Source organism: Podarcis liolepis (assembly GCF_965112155.1).
Source record: "Podarcis liolepis genome assembly, chromosome: 7".
NCBI lineage: Eukaryota > Metazoa > Chordata > Lepidosauria > Squamata > Lacertidae > Podarcis > Podarcis liolepis.
In genome coordinates, this window is record NC_139561.1 from 43,993,072 (window position 1) to 44,013,641 (window position 20,570).

The following is a 20,570-nucleotide window of genomic DNA, read 5'->3' on the forward strand; positions in this document are numbered from 1 at the left end:
TACACACAGTGTATGTTCCTGATGGCATGCTTGCGATAATTCTGCAATCCTGTATCCACTTAGCAGAGAGTAAGCCTCTGGAATTTTACTTTTGAGTAGACACATAGAGGATTGAACAGCTGAAATCTTTACTATGTATCCCATAGAAGCCATCTTCTAATGAAGGCCATTATTTATCTTGTGTTATGAAGAAACCAAGACAGAGAGAGAGCAATCTAATGATTGGCATATAATAAGTCTGTGGTACAGGTTGAGATGTAAGACGGCATCATTTTCCATTCAGCCCTGTATTTGTTGCAGGCAGCAAGGCAAATCTTTATTATTACACTCAATGACCAGCATTAAGAAACCAGGATAAGAAGCACCATTATCAGAGTTCCAAGCCACATTCCAACCAGACAAAATACCCAAGGAGGGTGCAAAGTGAGTCTGGTGGCTGAGCAGGAGGTGTAACCCAAGGAGCTTCCTGGGGGCCAGACATAAAGTCTTACCACATCTGGTTCCCAAGTCTGATGTTCGCCCATCCATGCACTATACCAAATCACTTTTTGACAAATCTGAGTCTGAAATGTGCATAAATTGTTAACTTTGCTGTCTCAAACTGCACGTGTGTGTAAAAGGAAGAATTAAGGCCTCTATAATCATGTTTGTCTCAAATAAGCAAGATTTGATTCCAGTATCATTAAAGTTAATCCATAATCATGTAAACAGCCATATAAGCATGTATGACTCACAAAGCGCTCAAACCGCAAACTAATCCTTTGCTCTCTGAAAGATCCTTTAGATACATTAATGCATTGGAACCATAAATCTGCCTCGTGCGCAACCAGAGTTCTGAGACCATTCTGAAGGTGGGAGACTGTATTGGCAAAGCTCGCAAGGATCAGTCACAGCAAACAACCGATTAAATCCACAGAGTAATTTGGATCATTGGCAAGTATCATTAACAAAGGGCTTAGAACCGCAACTTTCTTCCAATGGCTTTCTTTCTCATCTTCTAATTGCAGCGTTCGTTCATTCATGTTTGTTTTCAAAGCAGAGGATGTGTCACATGTGATTAACAAACTTATCCAAAATGAAGGGAAGGGGGGGAGTGGCAATTCTCATGACTCTCTGTACTCACCCAGATGCAGATCAAACAAAGCTAGCTTCAGAGTTAAAAACTTTCCTGCAATTGCTCCATTACTCACCTGAGTTGTTAGTCATCAGAAAGGGATGCTGACCCTTGACTCTGTTTTGCCTTCCCATGCAGGAGGAAAGGACCAGTCCCCACACCAGTCTTACTGCTGAATTCAGCACAATGTAAGAACATAAGAAGAGACAGAGGGGGCTCATCTAGTTCAGTATCCTGTTCTCACAGCGGCCAACCAGATGCCTATTATGGGAAGCCCACAAGTGCAATGGCACTCTCCATTCCTGCAGTTTCCAACAACTGGTATTCAGAAGGATATACTGACTCCTCCAACAATGGAGGTAAAACATAGCCTCCATGAATTTGTCTAATCCTCTTTTTAAAACCTTCCATGTTGGTGCCCATCACTTCCTCTTGTAGGAGCAAATACCAGAGTTTTAACTATACACTGTGTGAATCTCAGTGTTTTCCCAAGCACTTAGACAACTAGATGGAGAGGAAGTAACTAGGGATTTGCAAAACATCAGTGTGCAAATGTTTCCACAGGCTTTTGTAAATTGTTTGCAAAGTCAAGGTTTATTGAGGAGGCAGGGGGGAGGGTAAATCCACATTGAAAGAGATTGTAGTATTTACTAACTCTTTGACAAGGTGGTCCAAGGGCTGGCCATGGTGAGGACAGCCAGTGCCCCTAGCAATATCATGGCAGTGTATATTAAGGTTGACAGGGGTTTAAGTGATCCCAGTTGCCAAGCATAGGGTTACACTGCAGGGCCCTCTGACCCCAAACTGCAGCTTCCTTTCAACAGTAGAGAAAAAGTGTAAAGCAGCCAACGCTTCAGGTCACCCCAGGAAACAGTATGCACTAGAACCTTCCTAGCCCAAACCTCATGAGGACCTTCATCCTGCTCTGTCCCAAACACCCCCAAATTTCTCCCCTTACTTTTGCCTACTGAACATTTGCCTTTGGAGAAGCTCTCTGTAGACCTCTTCTTATTCCATTTGTATCTGGCTTCTTCTCCAAAGAGCTCAATGTTTGTACATGGTGTGTCCTGCTCTGTTTTATCATGGCAACAACCCTGTAAGGTAGGTTGGCTGCGAGATGGTGACTGGGGTCCAAGCACACCCAGCAAGTTCTCTCCAGCCACTCCATACCTGCAGGCAATTGGGGGGGGGGTCCCTATTCAGCTTGTTTCTACCTAGCGATTCTCTGTTCAAATCAGTCTGGAATCCCTAGCACCTGAAAGACTTTGCTTCTAGCTCATATGAAACAGGCTGTCATTATTCCTAAGAGAAAAGTATTATGTGCATGTTTAAAGGCCTTCTTTTCTTACTTATTTATTAACTTCTTCTGGGGCTGAGCCTATGCACTGAAAACAAGTTTATGGTTGAGGCCATAGATTCAGTGATTCAGCTTAAAAAGAAACACTCACCGCTTTCTGGGGTCCTAAACACAAAATCATACAATAGATACTCCCCCCCCCACACACACACACAATGCTGTTTTCGGGGAGAAAAGCATAGCTGTATTAGATCAGCTTTTTGTTAGGGAACTTTTGAGCCATGTGCTAACAGAAACAGCCAGGAGAACAAGGATTCTCATGGATCCAGAATGTGTGTTCAATGAGTCACATTCTTGCAGAACATGTGGCATGTGCTCATGTGTCTGACATTAATTTCAAAATATGTTAATTCAAACCTCCATGAAGTTCAATAGATGATGTGAATGGGAAAATGTAAATAAGATCCATGGTGGGTCCCACTTACAGTTTTCTGGCTGCCATAAGAAAATAAGAAGAGCCTGCTAGGTCAGGTTGATGGCCCACCTGCTCCAGCACCCCATTCTCAGAACCTGGAGCTGACATAGGCTGGAGGATTGGCTTGGAGGAGTGAAAGTGGTCTGATGCTGATCTCAGCTTCAGCCCTTCAAGCAAGTCCTTAATAGAAGGCTTCCCAGCCCAATCACAGAGGCAGAATTGCTGGAAAATTCTAACTCACAGCCTCAGTGAAAACAGTGCAGAGGACTACACCAGGCCCCTTAATTTATGGCTCAGGAGCAGACCAGGTGGAGAACAGCAGCAGCAGGACTCCAGCTCACTGCCCAGCTGCACTACTGGAATAACTCTCTTGCCTTCCAGCTAGGGACGTAACAAAGCATCATCTCTCATTCTGCCCTGTAGCGGCAGCATGCAGCACTGTTTCCGTTTTGCTGCAGTTCATCTTCCACTCAAAACTATGTTGCTTGTTGTACTCTCTGTTGTGGCAAAATCATGTAACTTAGAGGATGTATGTAATTAAATGCATAAATTATGTTATTCTGCCCCATTTGTTTCAATGCAAAGGAAACACAGTGCAAATGGGGGGTGGGCATAGTCCATTATGTATCATTCATGAACTGAAAGCAACAAGAACGAATACCGACCATATTCACTGGATTGATATCTGTTTCGGGCATGGGACGAATTAGTCAATGTCGGCAATTTCCTCTCCTGTTTCTGCTTTCACTGAAATTCTTCTACACCCCTCCCTCCAGACTCCCTGCCCCTGAGATGGGCATGGGCCACTCTGCTACATGTAGCTGGGAGAAGGATGTGTGCAAATGGTGCTCTGACATCTTCCCATAAACAGGCAACCTGAAGGATTTGGAAGGAAAACGGCAGAAAATTCCAGAAATCTTGTTCTTCTTGATTCTGATCTGCTCCCCATCCCCTTCTCCACCTTGCCTGTCTCTTCCCGCCATCTCCCTTTCAAGCACTTAATGCTGCTTCGGCATGGATCAGACTTTTCCAGACCCATTTCAATGCACGTCAGTCAGAATACAAAGGGGATTAATTAAGGCTCTCTGGCCACTGCCAAAGGCTTGGCCTGGCCCTTTAAAAATAAAACAATTAATGTCACTCTTTCATATTCGGCTCCCTTCAGGCAGGTGCTCACCTTGCCAAAGCAAACAAATGGAGCCTCCCTTCTCCAAAAGATCCGCCGGTGACTTCACTCAACGGCTGCCATTGGTCTGGCAGCGAGTCGAGGTCTCGGTGCTGCCAAACGCCATATGCCGAGCTGCCGTTGAGTTGACTTAAATGGGAACTAATCACGCTAATGAAGGTTTATGCCCCAAAGGGTATGAATTAACTTTTTGGGAGACAGTGAGAGAAAGTAGAGGCAAAGGGGCAGCTGTCCAACAGTTTGCAAAGCTTTTGGCAGGGCTAGGAATAGTGATTTACAGTGGACTACCAACACAGGATTACGAAATGTTAAACAGATGATGTGGAATCACAGAATAGCAGAGTTGGAAGAGACCCTGAGAGTCACCTAGTCTAACTCCTTGCTATGCAGGGATCTCAACTAAAGCATCCATGACAAACGACCATCCAACCTCTGCCTGAAAACCTCCAAGGAAGGAGAGTCTGCCACCTTCCAGGGAAGTGCGCTCCACTGCCAAACAGCTCTTACTGTCAGAAAGTTCTTGGTGATGTTTAATTGGAATCTCCTTTCTTGTAACTTGAAGCCATTAGTTCATGTCCTAGTTTCCAGATCAGAAGGAAACAAGCTTTCTGCATCTTCCATGTGATAGCTCTTTAGATATTTGAAGATATCGCTCGTATATCCTCTCAATCTGTTCTTTTCCAGGCTACAGATACCTCACTTCCTCAAGTGTTCCTTATAAAGCTTGGTTTCCAGATCATCTTGGTCACCCTCCTTTGCACACATTCCAGCTTGTCAATATCCTTCTAAAATTATGGTGCCCAGAATAGGACACAGTACTCCTGGTGTGACCTGACCAAGGCAGAATAGAGTAGTACTATGACTTCCCTTGGTTGAGGCACTATACTGTAGATGCAGCCTACAGTTTTTTTTTTGCCACTGCATCACATTGTTGCCTCTAGTTAAGCTCATGGTCTACTAAGACCCCTAGATCCTTTTTATATGTACTATTGGCAAGCCATGTGTCCCCCATCTTATATTGGTGCAGCTGGTTCTAAGAGTAGAACCTGACATTTGTCCCTATTGAAATACATGTTGTTGGTATGGGCCCAGTTCTCCAATCTGTTAAGGTCATCTTGAACCCCAATTCTGTCTTCTGCAGCATTAGTCACCCTTCCCAGTTTGGTGTCACCTGCAAATTTGATGAGTATGCCCTCAATTCCTTCATCCAAGTCATTTATAAAGAAGTGTGTGCACCTACTGTAAAATGCATTCAACAGTGGGCCCCACTTGCAAATTTTGACTTTTCTCTATGTAGTCAGAACCTTGTGTAGATACAGAGACAGCAAACATGCTGCAATATCCCCACAACCAATTTTAGTTTGGGGGTTAAGATTCTGGTGAGGCAGCTGGTGGGCTTCTGCCTCTGCCCCCAAGCACTGTAGAAAACCTATCACAAAAATTATAGGGGGGTTGAGGTTTGACCTGTGGCCCTCCAGATGCTGTTGGACTCCAATTCCCAGCAGCATGGCCAAACATCAGGGATGATGGGAAATGTAGTCCAACAGCATCCCCTGGAGAGCCACAGGTCCTCCATGCTTGTTTCAAGAGACAGTCACCCTGATGTACTATTGTTCTGAGGCATTGTGGGAAATTTAAACAGCAGCTGCCAAGCTCTTTGGGGCACCAGGGCCCCTGCCAACTGGCCAAGGATGTTACATGGTGACTTGGGGCTGGTTCTGTGGCTACTGTGGAGGGAGGAAAGAAAATAAGCCAGGCCACCAAGGTGGGGGTGGGCATTCTCAGCACAGTGGCCAGCTCTCTTTGCAAAATGCCACAGCCGACTGGATGAGTAGACACTCAAGAAATCTTGCCTGCCAAAGAGTTTCCAAATGCCAAATAACACATTAGTCCTCTCGCTGGTGAGCACTGGCCAGACACGATTGTCTCATCTTGACCAAACTCTCCACAATGACATTGTTCCAGAATGGCATCAGCCTTTGAGAGAAACCTCAGCATTCTTGGGCAGCCAACAAAAACTCAGCACATGTAATACCTAATGCTAGCGTATATTTTATACTCCATTTTCCTATGAATCATTTTCCATCCTTCCTGTCTGTCTCCAAAAAAAAAAAAAGGAAGAAAGAAAAGAAAAAAGAATGTTTGTTTATCTACTGAGAAGCATGTCAATGACTTTATTGACTGCAAGCTCTGAGACTCAGGCTGAAGGATCTCTGGCCCTTCCTAGAGCTGCCCTCCATAAGCAAATCCATGTGGCCCCATTGAAAAGGAAAACCCCTGTAATTCCATTCTTGCTTAACAGGAATACAAAAATGGCTCTTATGTCACAGAAGGGTGGGGGGGTGTCTATATAAGATGAAGTGTTTGGGGAATGGGAGAGCTTTATTGTTTTGAGCAAAGCATGCAGAGCTAATTTTGTTTGTTTCTGAGAATTATTCCCCTTCAGCTACAAGGAGTTTGGAGAACAGAGCCTACATTTTATAGGAAGGTGGTACCTGATCCCAGCTCTCTAGGAATAAACATGTGCAGCCATGTTTAATGCAAGCCAAAAAGCATAAAATTTGCTGCTCAAAGCCTGACTTCTTATTCCAGTTCATCAAGGGTAGACTAAATCATGCAAATTGTGTGATGTTACTTAATTTGGACTGCAAGTTGCATAACTATCTGGGCACACTATGGCTATTTAAAATCAGGGTTTGCATTGGCACTTTCACTGCAGAGAGCCAGTATTGTGCAGCCACTGCCAGGCACAGCACTGCAGTTTAGCACATCACCATTAACTCACGTTTGTGATGTTTTTGTGGTACTAATACAGAAAACAACCATCCTGCACATGGGAGCAACTGCATGCTATCACCAGGGGGAAGAGTCATTGAAGGTCAAAGATCAGCATTGTTTCAGAAGTCTTGGAAGGGCTGTCAGGGGTCCTCCCAGTGAGATCAGAAATCAGTGGCTACTAGCCATGATGCCTGTGTTCTGCATCTATTGTTGGATGCAGTGTGCCTCTGAATACTATAATCACAACTCAGAACCTACTAATGGGGCATCTGGGAGGTCACTGTGAGAACAGGATGCTGGACTAGATGAGCCATTGGTCTGATCCAGCCAATAGGCTCCCAATATGGGAGCATCCCTGCATTATCTCCAGTGAAATCAGAGGATGCTTTGCAAACACACTACTCCACTCTCTGGAGCCATCCACCAAACACACCATTTCATGAACCTCCTGAGGCTATGGCACATCCTAGCTAGCACAACTGGGCCAGCGGGATGACATCACAGCAAATATATGTAACAGGCGTCCTGTGAAGGCACTCACATCACATGCATGGCCTGCTGGTTTTCACCTTGATTTCGAAACTCCTTGTTTCAAAAAGAGGCTATTTGTCAAGGCAGTATTGGGCTTGATAAATCAAATCTGTAACAGGGCCCCTTCTCTGCTCTCTCTCTCTCTCCTTCCTATGCCATTTCCTTTCAGGAGACAAAGCCAAGAAAGTGTGGATCTGGTTACCTGCACTAGCAACAGTTTCCTCCCCGGTGCCTGGAGATATTTTTAGTACTTGAGCTTAATGACACGACTGCAACCCAGGCTCCAGCAGACCAGACAAAGGGAAATTGCTCGGTAGAGATGGAAATGTTACTAGAAGTAGCAATGGATGATTAGTAGTCATCCATTTCTGCACTCTATGCTGTTCAAAGTCTTGGTGTTTGCACCGGCAGAACCTATATCCAGATAGCACAATGAGGACTAGAAACTTAAGCCAGGAGGCTGCATTTATTCTATGCATCCACAGGAGCTGATAGAGAATTCAGCAGGCTGAGAAACTATTGTTGCTGAAGAGAGGGAGAAAATGAATATGGGGATGATGCATCCGCAACAGAGTTGTTGTACACTGTTCTTAATTTGTCTAATATTGTATTTTAATATGAATGTTATTTTTAATCATTGTAACCTTCCCCAGAACCTTAGGGTGAAGGGCAGGTAATAAATAGTAATAGTAAGGTAAAGGTAAAGGGGCCCCTGACCATTAGGTCCAGTCGTGGCCGACTCTGGGGTTGCGGCGCTCATCTCGCTTTATTGGCCAAGGGAGCCAACGTTCAGCTTCCGGGTCATGTGGCCAGCATGACTAAGCCACTTCTGGCGAACCAGAGCAGCACACGGAAACACTGTTTACCTTCCTGACAGAGCGGTACCTATTTATCTACTTGCACTTTGTGCTTTTGAACTGCTAGGTTGGCAGGAGCAGGGACCGAGCAACGGGAGCTCACCCCATCGCGGGGATTCGAACCACCGGCCTTCTAATCGGCAAGTCCTAGGCTCTGTGGTTTAACCCACAGCCCCACCCGTGTCCCTAAATAGTAGTAGTAGTAGTAGTAGTAGTTTTAAGCATATAAGTGCTTCTTTTTAAAATAAGCATTTTTTAAAAAAGATATGTTGCCTGATTAGTCAGATGCACCTCTTTCGTTGTTTAAAATGGCTTTTAAGAGATTAATTGAAGTCATCAATCAGTTAAAGGGTACACCTCTTGAAATTTTGTGTCTTTACAAAGTAGTGGGGCCAGAAAGTATATATGGGAGGCAGGATCATCATGACCTCTCTTGCAAAACTACTCATCCTTTCTGCTGGGAAAGAACTCAGGATAGGCAAGCCCATGTGATGGCTTGCAGCATCTGTAGGTCTCCGTCAAACAAAGGAGGCCTATTTCCAACAAATCTATTCTTTTATTTTCCTTTGGCACATCTGCCATTTCCGTATCCCTTTCCAAAACCCCAATACTAACGCTACGTGAAAACTATTAGTTTATCAAAAGGAAGAACTAAATTCTCCGGGACAATCTGGAGCAAGCAGATGTAATGATGATCCTTACAAGTGTGCTGTCCAAAGGAAAATTGCTCCATAAAAAACTTACTCAAGGCCAGCGAGGTAATGCTAAAATCATGTTTCTCGTCCTCTCCAATTCCCACTTAGTTCTCGTGATTCAGGGCTCAGATAAAGGGCATGAAAACCTGGTGACAAGGTGCTCTTCAGAAATAGCCTTTCTAATTTCCTAGAAATAACACTAATACCAGCATTATGGACAAGTGCTGTATAACATTCCTTTTGCACTTGCGAGGAATCGGGCTTTTGTTATGGTAGCAGCTATTCTCTGGAACTCTCTGCCCATTAATATGAGGTAGCCAACTTCATTGTGCTGTTTTCGATGCCTGCTAAAAACTTTTCTGTTCAGGCAAGCCTACTTAGACATGTAACTTTACGATGCATATTTGGTCTGTATAACTGCTGTTTGTATCTGTCCTTTGACAGTGTTATTATGCCTCCTTGCTTTTAAATGCCAGTTGGTTTTAGCAACATTTTCTTGTGAACTTTTTATATTATTTTATGCAAACCACTTTGAATGCCCCCCTAAACCTACCATTGTAGGAGTAAGCCCCATTGTATTCAATAGGGCTGACTTCTGAGTAGAAATGATTAGGATTGCTCTTTTAGAGGGGTTGGGGGAAAATGATTAAGCAGCCATGTATGTCTTGATAAATAAAACAAACAAATAAATAAATAAATGTCATTTGTGACGCTTGTCAGAAGAATGATGTTATTTGTGAAACACACCACTTTCAGGATAGAATTCCGTTGTTTTAATGCTACTTATAGTTCCCTGATCAAGATCTACTGAATCAAACCAGATTCATACTGGCTTGATTAGGTGGCTTCAAGAAGATTTTATAAGCCACTTTGGAATGGTCTCACTTGTTCCCTGAATCTTAGGTTGGCAACCTGATGGACACCCACTGCTGACTAGAAAAGGAGGTCACAGACTGACAGTGTGAAGGTACCACTGGTTTACTTACCACTGTTGTTAGAACCTCATCTTTCCATTATAAAGATCCTCAAGGATGCTTACAACAAAAAATTAAACTGACAATGGAAAAAAGCCAAAGAACCAGAATAAAAGAAAGCAGTTGCTCCATAAAAGCAGCAGAATGAAGCCAATGAAAGCCGTAAGGTGAAGACGAAGCCATTTAAATTGCTACAGAGACATTGATGGGAACATCTTTAAAATCACCTGGTAAAGGGGCAGGACTCTTTAATGGACTTATGTCTCTCTTTCCATTTTTACAGAGAGTGTAATATGGCTTTTGTCTTATGTAACATCTCATCCTATATAGGTTTTTTATGGCTTTAAACTCTTGCCTTAATTGCCCTCACTTCTAGATGACTGAGAACGCAATGAAGTTCATTCCTGTATAATAATATCTTAACAACATAAGGAGATCTTGCTGGATCAGGCCAATGGCCCATCTAGTCCCACATCCTGTTCTCACAGTGGCCAACCAGTTGCCTGTAGGGAAACCCGCAAGCAGGACCTGAGCACAAGAGCACTGTCCCCTCCTGTGGTTTGCAGCAGCTGGCATTCAGAAGCATTGCAGCCTCCAGCCATGGGCTTGTTGCTGAACTCTCACCCACCCTTTATATGTTTTCCTTTTCACTTGGTTCACTTGTTTCCTTCCAGAAGACCCTCTTCTCCATTTCAGACCCAGGGCTCGTTTTCCACTCTCTGTTTTACTAGAATCGCTTCCAACCACTCCATCTTTATGCAATTCTCTGTGCTAGACTCAGCTTTCTTCTGTCTGCAAGGGAGGGAACATCTAAATATATATGTCTACAAGCGATTATGGAGCTATAAACTGTGAGAATCCCCATTAAAGAGAGAAGCAGAGAGGAAGAGAAAGTAACCCCAGATGAAACGTGGTGGGAGGGGGGAGCCTTGCAGGGTGTTGCTCTTGTTGTTGCTTAAATGGTGCAGTCAAATGTCTTCATTTCAGTATATTTGTTAATAATCTCATTATTTGCAGCGCCCATGTGCTCCTTATTACCCTCCATTTTCCGATATTAAAAAGACATCTGAGGCATGTTAGGCTGTTTGTACAGGGTCCATCTTTAGTTTCATGGAATTTCCTGGCTGGCACCCAGCCTTGCCGGCACACCAGCCTTGAATGGCTTTAAAACAAGCAGCATCAAACCATAAAGCAATCTGAGACACATACGCACACACATATATCTTGTAGAATAATGAAATAAAGATATTGGAAACCCCTTTGGTTTCAATGACAGCTCCACACGCCTTCCTGTCTTTTTGGCTTTGCGGTAGAGCACACGGCTTGCATAAGGAAGTCCTGAGTTCAAAGTTCAAGCTTGAAATGGTCCCAGGAAGCAGTTGAGGGACAGACCCTTCTCTGCCACTTCTGGTCGCTACACTCCAGTAACCTGTAGGTTAATTGCCGCAACGCATGATACACAGGGCTGCCTTTGAAGACCGTTCCGCAGTTGGTGCAGAACTCAGCAGCCAGATTGCTCACTGGGGCAAGATGGTTTCAGCATATAACACCAACTTTAGCGGGTGGAATCTTTTAATCCTGCCTTTAAAAAATATGGATGTGTTTTGTATTTTGCTATACTTTGTTTTATGATAATTTTAATGATTCTGGGTTGCACTGGCAAAAAAGAACTAAAGAGCTTAATAAAGAACAAAGTAATGGTCTGAAGGTACATGATCCTGCAGGTGAATCAGGCCAGTGGCCCATCTAGTCCGAAGTCCTGTTCTCAAAGGGGGCAGCTAGATGCCCCCAGGGGAAGCCTGCAGGCAGGACACGAATGCAACAGCCCTCTTCCCACTTGACACCACTCAACCCAGATCCTTCTCTGGGAAGGATTATTATTATTATTATTATTATTATTATTATTATTATTATTATTATTATTTCTCTAGAGCAATTCCTCTAGCTCTTCAGTTGTTTTGGACATCTGACTCCCATCAGCTTCACTCAGCACTGGAACCTGGATAAAGGTAAAGGGTAAAGGTACCCCTGCCCGTACGGGCCAGTCGTGGTCCGACTCTAGGCTTGTGCGCCCATCTCACTCTAGAGGCTGGGGGCCAGCGCTGTCCGGAGACACCTCCAGGTCACGTGGCCAGCGTGATGAAGCTGCTCTGGCGAACCAGCACCAGCGCAGCACACGGAAACGCCGTTTACCTTCCCGCTATAAAGCGGGACCTATTTATCTACTTGCACTTAAGGGTGCTTTCGAACTGCTAGGTGGGCAGGAGCTGGGACCGAAAGACAGGAGCTCACCCCGCCGCGGGGATTCGAACCGCCAACCATATGATCGGCAAGCCCTAGGCACTGTGGTTTTACCCACAGCGCCACCCGCGTCCCTGGAACCTGGATAGCATCACCAAATGCTAGGGGTCAGAACTATTCTCCCCTACACACAAACACACAAGATGTGCTGATATCAATTTGTGTGGGTTTCCTTTATAATTTGCTTAGGGAATCAATCCTGACTGTAAAGCAGGGTAGAAACCAAAGAAACTTATTTCAATGCACATGCCGGTGCCTCTGCCTCTCTGTCTGTTTTTACACAACGAACATGATCACACACACACGTGCACCCCACTGCAAATACATACATTCCCTCCAGGTCAACTGCCTTTGGGGTATAGAAGCTACAAAATCCAGGATACTTTCAACACAATAGCTGGCTAATTCTTGCTAAAAATAGGATTGTTATTTTTTAAAAAACCAAAAAAAACAACCACTTCATTATTCTAATTTGCCGCAAAATTCAAATTGAAAAACAATGCAAAAATGGAATGGTAATAAACATTGAACCTGAGGAACACATTCCAAAAATCTACCCATTACAGTCTGCCTGGCTTAGTATTATGTTATAGTTTTTGGTTTCAGATTCTAAAAATGGCAGCCAGACATTGTAAAATTTACTGGATCCTTTCGCAAGACTATTTTAGTTGGATGATGGCTTCCTGTATTTTGCCCTTCTTAAGTGGCACATATTGCTTTTCCATAGCATTTTTTTAAAAAATGCATCATGGTGCAATTGAGCCGGTACAGTTAAATGGAAGAAATAAATTGCAGGAGTTAGAAGTTGGCAGGAGATGCCAGGATCTGTGTGTGGAGCTGCCCCATGTAGTAAGCCTTGGAACTGCAGATAGAAGCTGTGTATATAGTACCCTTTACTCTGGCTCCATTGCACACCCACCGCTGGTATGTGAAACCAAGTCCACATGTTGTTAGCCACAATCCATAGGTATCCCTATAGTTTCTTGAGAAATACTTCTGAAGACTTTTCCCTCACACCATCTTCCACCAGATTTGAAATCACAAGAGTTAAGCTCTTTGTTACAGTTCTGACATCTGTTGCACATCCAGGAGCAACAGCATATGCACGGATGATGGCTTCATTGAAGAGGAAATCAATGAATTGAATCTAACCTGAGCACAAATGGTGGGAATTAAGCTAGCAAGCACAGTCCCCACAGGCAGCTGCTGTAGCACTTGGGAGATGGGGGAGGTCTGAAGGGAGGCCTATCTGCCTCAGCAACCTGCTCTCACAGTAGCAAACCAGATGCCCATGGGAAGCCTGCAAGCAGGAACTGACCACAAGAGCACGCCCCCTTCCCGTGGTTTCCAGCAACTGGTATTTAGAAGCATTGCTGCCTCCAGCTGTGAAGGCAAAGCATAGTCATCATGACTAGTAATCATTGATAGCCTTCTTCTCCATGAATTTGTCTAATCCTCTTTTAAAGCCATTCAAATTGGTGGCCATCACTGCCTCCTGTGGGAGTGAGTCCATAGTTTAACTATGCGCTGTGTGAAGAAGGACTTTCTTTTATTTGTCCTTCTGAATATTCCAACATTCAGCTTCACTGGATGGCCACAAGTTCTAGTGTTATGAGAGATAGAGAAAATAAATAATTATATGTACGCTTTCTTCGTGCCATGTATAATTTTACAAACTTATATCATGTCACCTCTTACTCGCCTTTCCACTAAACTAAAAAGTAACAAATGCCTGGAGGTGGCAAAAAGATGGTGTAGTAGAAACGGTGATCTTGGTCCATCAAGGGCCAAGGCGAACAAACAGCAGGCAGAGTCCATGTATTCTCTGAAGCTTAAGACAGATTGACCAGCCTATTCTCAATCTGCATCTCTTTTACATGCATGCATTCGTCAATCTCTTCTGTCCCATTTTTCTGCATTTATCAGCTTCTTTACAAAAAAAATTCATTGTAAAGATTCACATTTAAATGCATACAGACATGTTCTCTTGAAATAGGTTTCAGAACCAATTATATTTCAAAATATTATTTTTTAAAAAAAAATATATGTTTCTTAGATTCTGTATACAAGTATACATTCCAAACTGTGTGCTCCTTCCAATATCTGAACTGAGCTTCCATGCAAATACATGCCAAAACTTGTGCTTTTTAAAATGCAGGTTGGTTTTGTTGTTGTTGTTGAACCAACAACTATGCTGGAACAATCAGGATGTGCAAATGCTGGTTAATAGTCTAAGTTCTGATCTGCACACTAGTCTGAGAGATGCACATCAACCCTGTTCATAAGCAAACCACAAAGATTTAATTCCTCTGGTTCAACCCTATACAAAGTAGTAGGGAGATAACTGAATCTTCACCAGATAACAGAAAAAGAGACAGCTGCTAACTCTGGACCACAACCAACAATCCTAACTCCTGCTGCCAACTGCCCAAGCTGGATGGATGATGCGCAAAACAAGGCAATGCCATGAAACAGAACACCAAAGCTATGGCAGCCAACCCATTGCTCAGTGCCTTCAAGGAGGAAGGAACAAAGTTGACAATTTCAGATTTGCTCAGTTTTTAATTTCTCCATTCTAAAGTCTATGCATTCCTACGCATTTTCATAGGCATTTTTCTTAACATATCCTTTTTTTGTAATATATGCATTTCTGCAAAGAATTTTTCCAAATACAGTATGCCAATACACCCATTGTTGTGTGCACTTCACATTTTTCATAGGTGTTTTTGGGTTGAAAAACTGCATTGCAAAATTCAGAGAAGTGTGAATTTTGAAGGATAACTGCATTTGGTTCTGGTATTTGTTCAGGAACTGTGAATTGTGTAGGTTTGCATTAAGATGTGAACTGAATTAATTTCTCTCCCTCTGCCTCCCCACCTTTCCTATCTTCAAGGCACCTTCCTAGTGACACCTTCCTGCCTACCCACATTTACATACCACAATGACACGTCATCCTGAGGCTTTATTAACAGCACAGCCTGATGTACACTGCTGATGGAAGTCAGGTTCACAACTCCCATATCTGGGCAGAAGCACAAATCACACACAAGATCAGAGGCCATGAGACATACTGAATCCGAAAACCTGAGTCTCACGTCTCCAGTCATTTCTGAATACCATGAATGTCATAGTCAGCTTCCATCTCTATCACTCCATTAACACAATTCGCATATTGCCTTTGGCTCTGAATATACTTATTTCTGCAACCAAAGACTTTTATCTAATAGGTATGTCCAGAGAACTGGCATTTTTACCCCCTTTTGCACTTGATCTTCACTCCCAAGTGAAATAAATAACTGAAACAGTGTAATTAATAGAAACAATTCACATAGTGATGTTTTGTGCTTACCTTTAAAGGTTGTCAGCAGTTAGCAAGAAATATTTAAATGCCTGGATTTGCATGTGTGCTGGGACATCTGTGAAAAGAAGAAGAAGGAGGTTTTAAAAGATAGGAAATGTATATTTCACTGGACACAAAAATATGTTTTAATAGACAATAGTTCTGCAAACAGGCAATGGGTGGATAATTGAAGGCATTTTGAGAGCAAATCACTGCTTGCAGCATGGTGGGCAGCCATCACATTTTCACCTCTGGTAAACAGAACTTGCAGGGTTTTGCATTGCTTCAAAAACCATGAACCTCCGCATGGGCTAAGATAACCTTCAAAAGCCTGGTTAGAAGTCCCAATGCCAGAACAGATTCAGCTAGAGAGAACATAAGATGGGACCTTTTCTGTGGCAACACCCAGCTGTGAGATCAGCCTCATCCCTGAGGGCCTTTACGCGAGCACTGAAAAGATGCCTATCCTATGCGGCATTTTAAGCGTTGAGTGAAGGTTTTAACGCTGCTCCTTTTGATTCATGGGTTTCAATTCATGTTCCTTGATGGTGTTTGACTTGGTTATTTTGTGTAAACAGCTTTAGGGGCCCTTGTTGGGACTAATAGGCAGTATAAAAGTCTTTTTTTCAATAAATAAATGTAAACCTGCAAGACCTTCAGCCAGTATTAATCACAGAGAATAGCCATAGTCTAAACGGTCCACTGATCTGACTCAGTTTAACCCTGGGCTGGCCCAAAGCATTTTGCTGCATGAGTCAAACAAAGGGCAGGATGCCACCTTGAGGTTGTTGAACCTTACTTCAACATCCTCAAATGGCAGCAGACTAGCCCTCAGCAGGCTAGAGGGTGCAGGGCAACTTTCATGCAGCAGATCCCAAGACAGAGCCAGCATCAGCAGTTGGCATTGCTGGGCCCCTGCCAATGCCCACAACCCTGCAGAGGGGCCATGACTGACCCCCAGACTCTGCTGCTGCTTCTCTTCCATCTACCTGGGAACATAGGGAGCTGCAGTAAAGAGACAGACCAGTATTGCCTACACTGACTGGCAGCAGCTCTCCAGGGTTTCAAGCAGGGGCTATTTCCCTGCTTAACTGGGCATGAACCTGAGGCCTGAAGAAAGAAAGCCTCCTCATCCCCTTCTCTTGCACTCTCCTTCCATGTGGTTGTGTGGACTGGGCCCAGAGGAAGCGGGCAAGCAAATGGGCAAGGAGGATATTGGTCCACTCACAATGGGGAAGGACCAATTGGAAGCCCCTTGCCAAGGGCCCCCCAGAACTTGTAGTCCAAACTGGGTGGCAGTGGAAGAAATCACATGGAAAACAAAACCTGCAAAATCTGCTTAGGTCCCACATTCAAGGTTCCTCGTTGGGATCCTCCCAAAGATTAAGTTGGCTGTGACTTTTAACTGATGTCTCAGCTGTTGTCCTTACACGTCCCCCTTGGGTCCCTATCCCTATCTGCTAATACTTTGCAGATTTCACTCTTGTCAGAAGCCAACAAGGCTGGAGAAGGAGGGAGCTAGGAGGGCTCTCATACTCTGTTCCGCCTCATGCATCATCCGCCAAAGGGTCCCAGCCAAATCTGGTGTCCAGATGGAGGACCTGAGACTGCCAGCACTGAATGAAGTCTAGAAGTGATAAGCAGCAGCGGGAACAGTTGAGGCTGCCAGGCCTAACTGGCAGAGCCAACAACAAACTCCCGCTGCTTTGTAAACTTTGAGAATGGAAGTTATTGACAAAGGCTGATGGGTCTCCCAAGCCAAAATCAGACTTCTAAACATCCGATGAGTCCTGGATCCCATTCCAGGCTTTGCAGCTAGGGCACATTGTTCATGAAAAGTTGTAGATGAGGAAGAAAGTTGTAGATGGAGAAGAAAGAAGCACTTGGGATGCCACAAAAAATATTAGATCCAGGACTGAGCCATGCCTCTCCATTCTCTTCCAAGAGCTGCTGAATACACAAGGCTTATAAATATCCTTGCCAAGGCCTTTCTTGGAGTGTAAGAATTGCCTGGTCCCTCCCAGTCCCTAGATGAGAGAGCTCTGGTTGAAGACCATTTTGTAGCACATGTTCTTGAACACTGGCTTGCAAGTCGATTCTTCTTGAGATCAGTGTTTTACTTAAGTGACCTATACTACAATTTCTGGCCTCCACCATCAGGCAGCTGCCAACAGTGAGCACTTTATGCTTACAGGTCAATGCTGTCAAGCAGCCCAGGTTAGGACACCCAATCAATGTATTGCAACACTGACATCAGAGCAATGCTGTTTCAAGCCTGAGGGACACTTTCCCTTATGGGCAAACTTCCAATGGCCACATGTCCATGGTGGGCAGGACCAGAAGTAAAAGAGGGCAGAGCAAAAAAATGCAGATTTTGTTGATGGCAAAATAGGAAAAGGAGGATTCCAAGATCTAGGTTTGGGGCAAGTACTCTTTGGCGAGAAAGCTCCAGGAGATTTAAAATCACAATATGCAGCAAAGCATGGAAATATAGGCAGTTAGACCTTTAAAATATGTCCATGTGAGTTCCAAAGCTTCCCTCTTACATAACGTAGAAAAAGACTAAATGTTTGGTAAGTTTCAAATGTTTTACTTACAAACTCTCCAAACTCTCCAAACATGTGCTTTTCCCACACAACATTCAGAAAAAGTTGCACAGGCAGTAAAACTTGGCTTTGTTACAAGGGTGAAAGTTCCCAAATTATTGGTATAGGAAGACAAGAGAATCTTGTAAGAGCCATGTGGGCTGAGCTTGGAGCAACCAGCTCAGACCTCTTTACACACTGAGCTTCTCAGGTAGACTGAAGGGGAGTGATAGGCTTGATTACCCAAGCTGAGGGAGAGAGGCAGAAATCTTACTCTATGGCATTAACCCCTTCACACATTAATTAGGCTTAAGCATATTGGTTATTTGTGGCTGGTTATCCCCCCCAAAATCACCTTTTTTACAGAAGGCTAGTTCCTACACACACTTGACACACCCCTCTCTATCTTGCATCTGGGCAAGCAAGAGGCATGATTTAAAGACCCTAAGCATAGCTCAGTGGTAGAGCATCTGCCTTGCAAGCAGAAGGTCCCAGGTTCAATCCCCAATGGCATCTCCATGTAGGGCTTGGAGAGACTTCTGCCTGAAATCCTGGAGAGCTGCTGCTGCCAGTCAGTGTAGAGGATATTGAGCTAGATGGACCTGACTTGGTATAAGGCAGCTTCCTATGTTCCTAAGAGGCATGATCAGAGTTCAAAGACACATTCCAGTTGGACAAAAACACTTGAAGTATGAAGCAAGGGCCATTGATGGATTTGGTCTGGGGAGAGTTCCACTACTGCTCTCTACCTACTTCCGCAAGTCTACTATCTCCCAAGCCTTGGCAATGAAGATGCAGCCCTACAAGGTCTCCACAAGGGCAAGGTGACAGAGTCAGTGGTCCTGGCAAACCAAATTGCCTCCTCATCTGAAAGCAGCCACCAGTCAGCTCAACAAAGAAGAAAAAAAGATGAAAAGCTACTCAGGGTAAGTTCTTCCCACCCCTAATAACTAATCTTATCATTATTGCTTCTAGAGAACATTCTCTGGATCCCCCCCCCCCACACACACACACCAGCTCCTTTTGGTTTAGAAGTAAATGAGCCAGGGACCAGATTTGCCCCCTGCTTTCCCCCCATTCCAGTTGCATCTGTAGGAAGGTGTTACATGGACCCTAGAGGGCAGACAGAGAAGGCTTCAGAAGAGCTTGGAGAAGGTGGGACAATGACAGCTAGTGAGTCACTCATCACTTCACATCTGGAAAGGCAGAGCACTAGCCAAAGGAACGGGAGAAACCAAGGCCACTGCTGGCCAAGGAATTTGCCTGGTGGTGGGAGACTAACTCCTTCAAACAAAGAACCACCCTGGCAATGACCTGTTATCTTCTGAAACACAGACTCTGCATGCTTGGCTCATGCATTCAATAGCCACCCCCTTTCTTCTCAAATTGGAGCATGTTCAAAGACTGCAAGATGTGGGCCCCAAAAAAGATGTGGGGTTTTTGCTTCACTAGCCATGTGTTTTATCGGAAAAGTCAAAGCAAAAGACAGGTTGTCTGTCACTCTCTCTGTCAAGTTTCCCTGGCAGAAAAGGTAGCAGCAGCTGCATGAAATCTGAGTCACAATATCAGCTCATTTAGCTGAGATCTGTATTATTATTATTATTATTATTATTATTATTATTATTATTATTACTACTACTACTACAAGAAAGTTCACAAACATCATGTCAGTGTGGCTTTCCAAAACAAGGAACTGACAACCAGCTGGCTGTGGCTGATGGGAGTTGCAGTCTTAAAACGTCTAGAGGGCACCAGGTTGGCAAAAGCTGATGTGGGGAGAGAGAGAGAAAATGAATGAATGAATGAATGAATGAATGCATTTAGTCCCCAATAGGCGGACTAAACTCTTGGTTAGAGTCCCGTCAAAGCAGGGACACCGTGTGTGTGTGTGTGTGTGTGTGTGTCTCACGAAAAGTTGGACACGACTAAACGACTAAACAACAACAACAAATGAATGAAAGAGTTTGATATTTTTTATAAAAACTCAACAACATCAAAGTAGTCACCATGAGGAAAATCAGAACTTCATTAGCCTTCTTTATGCACTACTCCACACTCCTCTCCAATTTTTCGTGTTCTCCTTTTTATTAAGTATCCCCACCTAAACCACAGGGGCATCCTACTGACATAGAATGAAATAGTGTGAGGAAATCTGATCTTGTCAAGTGTTTCAGCAAATTCATGTTTTGTTTGTTAAAATTTTATTGAATGGTTTAATATTGTTTTTATTTTGAATTGCATATGGGAGGCACCATAATCTTTCTAGTGCTTAAGGGTGTCTAAAGGTCTTAATCTGGGCCTGGGCCAGGAATGCCTGGATTTGACCAACTCCTCAGTGTTGCTTGGTGGTGCAGAGATCCTCTGAGAGGTCCTTTTCCCTTAGCTCCTCCTCTTGAGGAGATTCCAGATTCTAAGTTTTGGCAGGACTGAATCCTGA

The 20,570-nt window shown here is 43.9% G+C and overlaps 1 protein-coding gene across 6 annotated transcripts in view; it reads right to left on the reverse strand.

Annotated features, from left to right (window-relative positions):
- The window catches only part of ZNF469 (zinc finger protein 469), a 276,095-nt gene that overhangs the window by 153,310 nt on the left and 102,215 nt on the right, over positions 1 to 20,570 (reverse strand). For all 6 annotated transcript variants that reach the window (XM_083513406.1, XM_083513409.1, XM_083513404.1 and 3 more), the window contains exon 3: positions 15,558 to 15,624. The gene's annotated coding sequence lies outside the window, so the exon portion shown is untranslated. The remainder of the gene's footprint in view (positions 1 to 15,557; positions 15,625 to 20,570) is intronic.